Below are 4704 nucleotides of genomic sequence, written 5' to 3'. Positions count from 1 at the left end.
TACGAAGGAAGCATAAAAAGATTCACGGCCTTTTACTCAAGAATGTAGTGTGAAAAACTGATCCGGAGGTTCTGAGTCGAGAAGCAAAGTCTTTTTGAAAAAGCATATTCTGTCGTTTGGATGATGTTGATTTGGGTTGCCTTGGTGATGTGCCTCTTCCTTCTCTGAATAAGAAAGCTTGCGATGATCTTACGGCTCCAGTTACTATGGAGGAAGTCAGAACAACTGTTCTTCACATGAACTCTTTTAAAGCTCCAGATCCTGATAGGTTTAAGTAGGGGTATTCAAAACCGATCCGGACCGAACTAAATCGACCAACCGCGGAAAAAAAACTGAAAAAAAAGAAAAAAAACATGTTTTGCTATTTTTATTGCAGTTCGGTTCGATTTTCGATTCTGACAATGAAAACTCCAACCGAACCGAACCAAACCGAACCGATAAAGTAAAAAAACCTAAAAGAAACCAAGCCCCCCTCCCATACCCCCAAATGAACGTGACCTAACCTAACCCAGTAACCCCCACGCCCCAGTCCCACCCCCAAATAAAACCTAGCCGCTCTCTTCTCAGTTCTCACAATCTCCCTTTCTGCACCTCCCAGCGTCGGCGAAAGATCGTTCCTCCCACCACCTCGCAGCGCCGCCGAAGCCTTCCTCCCACTGCTCCCAGGACCTCCTCGCAGACAGAACAACCTAGCACACAACCAGCTACAACCAGCGCCCAGTAGCACAGCACCACCCTCACAAGTCGCACCCAGCAGTAGCACAGAGCACCCAGCACCACCCTCCCAAGTCGCAAGTCGCACAGCACCACGCCACCATCCAGCAGCGTTTTTGGCCATCCACAACACAACACATCCCACCCAGCCACTGATTCAAGTCAGATATGGAGCCCGAGCCATGGAGTCAAGTATGTAATTTGATTGAAATTGCTGTTCTGTTTGTTTATTTTCCAATTGCTGTTCTGTTGAATTACTGAAACTGCTTCTGGTTTGTATTGTTGGTATTGCTGAATATCTGTTATATGATAATATCTGAAAACTTGATCTGAAACTGCGTCTAGTTTTTTATTATTAGTTATTTTGAAAAAAAAAATACTTTTGAAGTGATTTAGTATGATTTATAAAGTGTTGGAGGTTTTGGATCTTGATAGGGTTAGATTGAAATAATAAGAAACTCGATATTATTGAATTACTTTTGTTGAATTACTTTATTGTTGGTATTGTTCTGTTTTTAATTTATTTGTTGTTGTGTTTCTACTCTTTATTTTATAAATTGCTTGTAAATTGATTTTGTTGTTCGATGTATTTGTTTATGCAGTTTGAGGTCAGTTTAAGTGAGAATATGGGCAACACTGGATTGCCGCCAGTTTCTCTTTCGAATGAATCAACAAGCATCAGAGCTCCGATTGCATTGCCTGTTGGGCCTGCTCCTCATAGAAACACAAGGAAACTTGCTAGTAGAGGCCGAGGGAAAAGGCAGGCTATTGAAGAAGCTCCTGTTAATGACACCGCTGAAACTGAGACCGACGAAGGTAAGAGAAAGCCTTGTAGACCTTGGTCTTAGACATGAGATCACTTTACTAAAGATGAAACTAGTAATCCACAGTACCCTAGAGCTAAATGTAATTGGTGTGGGGCTAGTTATGCTTGGGATACACATAAAAATGGCACCAGTAACATAAAAAATCACTTGCTGTTGCAATGCAAAAAATTTTCAAAGGAGGCATTAAATCCTACCCAAAAGATTCTTTATTTTCAAGATATGATAAAAGATGATATGAAAGGGATAGGTAGTTCACTTTCTGCCGTGTCATTTGATATTGATCGTTGTAGACAAGCACTTGCTAGAATGATTATTGTGGATGAATTGCCTTTTTCGTATGTTGAGGGGAAGGGTTTTCGTTATTATACGAGTTATTTGCAACCCAAGTTTTCAATTTTTGTGCTATCAAGAATCACAAGGGAAAAACAATTGGTAGGAAGATTGAGAGATGTTTGTTGAGTTGGGGGATATCGCGGATTTTTTCTATCACTATTGATAATGCTAGTTCAAATGATGTTGCACTTTCTTACTTGAAAAGTAGAATGGAGGATTGGAACTCACATCCATTAAGGGAAGAGTTTTTACATGTTAGATTTTGTGCTCATATTTTAAATCTTGTTGTGAATGATGGGTTGAGAGAAATGCACGATTCAATTTTAAAGATTAGAAATGTAGTGAGGCATGTGCGTGCATCACCAGGTCGTACTGAGAGGTTTAAAACTATGATTAAGGAAGCTAGAATTCTGGAAAAATGCACTGTGCATTTAGATTTTCCTACCAGGTGGAACTCTACCTTTTTAATGCTTGAAAGTGCTTTGAAATTTCAAAAGGCATTTAAATGATTGGGGGAGATAGATTCTGAATATGCTATGATGGCTGGTGGGATCCCTAAGTCTGAGGATTGGGAGAATGCAAAACATTTTGTCAAGTTTTTAAAAATATTTTATGATGTAACCAACAAAGTTTCTGGTTTAATATTTGTGACATCTTCTCAATATTTTAATGACTTTTGTAAAATATTGTCTACACTTAAGCATTGGATGGGAAGCTTAGATCCGTTGCTTTCAAGCATGGCTGAGAAAATGAAGTCCAAGTATGATAAGATCCTTCTGAAATTGGCACACAAGAGCTTGAAGCACATGAAACTTCTTTTGCTATGGAATTTGAGAAGGAAATACAATTCAATGGTAGTGTTAACAAGAATGAGGTGGATTTATATCTTATGGAGGCTTTAGAGAAGAGTGGCGTGTAATTTGACATTCTAAATTGGTGGAAAATGAATTCCACTAAATATCCAATTCTTGGGCAGATTGCAAGAGACGTCTTAGCCATGTCAGTTTCCACAATTGCTTCAGAATCGACATTTAGTACCTGAGAAAGGGTGTTGAATAATTATAGGAGTTCTCTAACTCTGATGACAGCTAAAGCATTAATTTGTACACAAAATTGGCTCCGAAACTCTCCAAAATTTGTTCTTTAGGAACTCATCGAGGAATTGGAGAAGTTAGAATTAGGTATGGTTAAGTTTTGATTTATAATTTTCTTTATTTTAATATAATTTTTATTTATATATATTATTGATTATGATTGTTTCTTATTTTATATATTTTGTAGAAGTTGCACCCACTCCTAATCCTAATAAAGAATTGTTTTTCTACTAGTGCTATATTATTATTATTATTATTATTATTATTATTATTATTATTATTATTATTATTATTATTATTATTTAACTGCTTTTTTATTTCAGGTTGGTTTGCGTTAAGAAGTTTAGCTGTTTTGTCGAAAAAGACACCCTAACTTGGCTATCTTTTAATGGAAATTTATTTTTATTTTCAGTTGTGTTGACTATTGAACTTTTAAACTTCTTTAATTGTTGTATTTGAATTCCTTTTGTCGTTAAATTTCATTGGATCAAGACTTTGTTAGCTATTGTGTATTTGTGTTTGTCGATTTCAATGTTATGACTGTGAAATAGTATGGTAGTATTTTTTTTTGAATTGATTAAAAAAATCGAACAAACCAAACCAAACCAAATTGATTTTAATTGGTTTAATTTGGTTTGAATGGCCTCAATAAAAAAAACGAACCAAATCGAACCGCAGTTTAATTAGACGATCGGATAAGATGACTTTTCTCTCAAAAACTGAACCAAATCGCACTGCGAACACCCCTAGTTTTAAGCTTTCTTCTTCAAGAAATATTGGGAAATCATTGGCCTTGATGTTTGGAAGATGGTTAAGCAGGCATTCTCTGGTGTTGCTCTTGATCCGAGAATGATAGAGACCTCACTGGTTCTTATTCCAAAGGTTGAATCACCGGTATCTATGAAAGATTTCAGGCCGATTAGTCTCTATAACGTAGTTTACAAGATCATTACGAAGGTTCATGTTAATAGGCTATATCCTCGTCTTGTGGAGATTGTTGGCCTGCTTCAAGGAGGATTTATTCCAGGACGATGAACTCGTGACAACATTATTATTGCTCAAGAGGTCCTCTATTTTATAAAGAAGACTAAATCAAAGAAAGGCATACTGGCCTTTAAGACTGATATAGAGAAAGTTTATAACAGAGTTGACTGGAGATTTTTAGCCCATACCCTTAAGAGCTTTGATTTTTCTAGTCCTACAATTAATTTGATTATGAATTGTGTCACTGGCTTCTCCTTATCTATTCTTTGGAATGGGAATCGTATGAATGACTTTACTCCTAGTCGGGGTCTTAGATAAGGAGACCCTATGTTACCCTATACTTTTGTGTTGTGTATGGAGAGATTGGCATACTTTCTTAGTCATCAGGTTGATTTGGACTTGTGGGAGCCGGTTGCTGTTTCTAGAGGAGGACCAAGAATATTCCACTTAATGTTTGCGGATGACTTCCTTTTATTCTATAAAGCTACAAAGAGATGAGTACAAAATGTGATGTTGGTTTTAAAGACTTTCTACAAAGCATCTGGGATGAAGATTAATGTGGAGAAGTCTAAAGCGTTTTACTCCAAGAATGTCTCTGCGATAAGGAAAGAGCTTTTCACAGAGGTGTCCTCTATTAGATTTGTCCAGGATTTGGGCAAGTATCTTGGGGTTACCCTTAGTTATTTTAGGGTGACCCGTTCAACTTTTAATGGTGTCTTGGATAAGATTCGACGTAGACTAGCAAGTTGAAA

This window comes from Arachis hypogaea, chromosome 11 (assembly GCF_003086295.3).
Source record: "Arachis hypogaea cultivar Tifrunner chromosome 11, arahy.Tifrunner.gnm2.J5K5, whole genome shotgun sequence".
NCBI classification, from domain to species: domain Eukaryota; kingdom Viridiplantae; phylum Streptophyta; class Magnoliopsida; order Fabales; family Fabaceae; genus Arachis; species Arachis hypogaea.
This window is presented reverse-complemented; position numbering follows the sequence as displayed.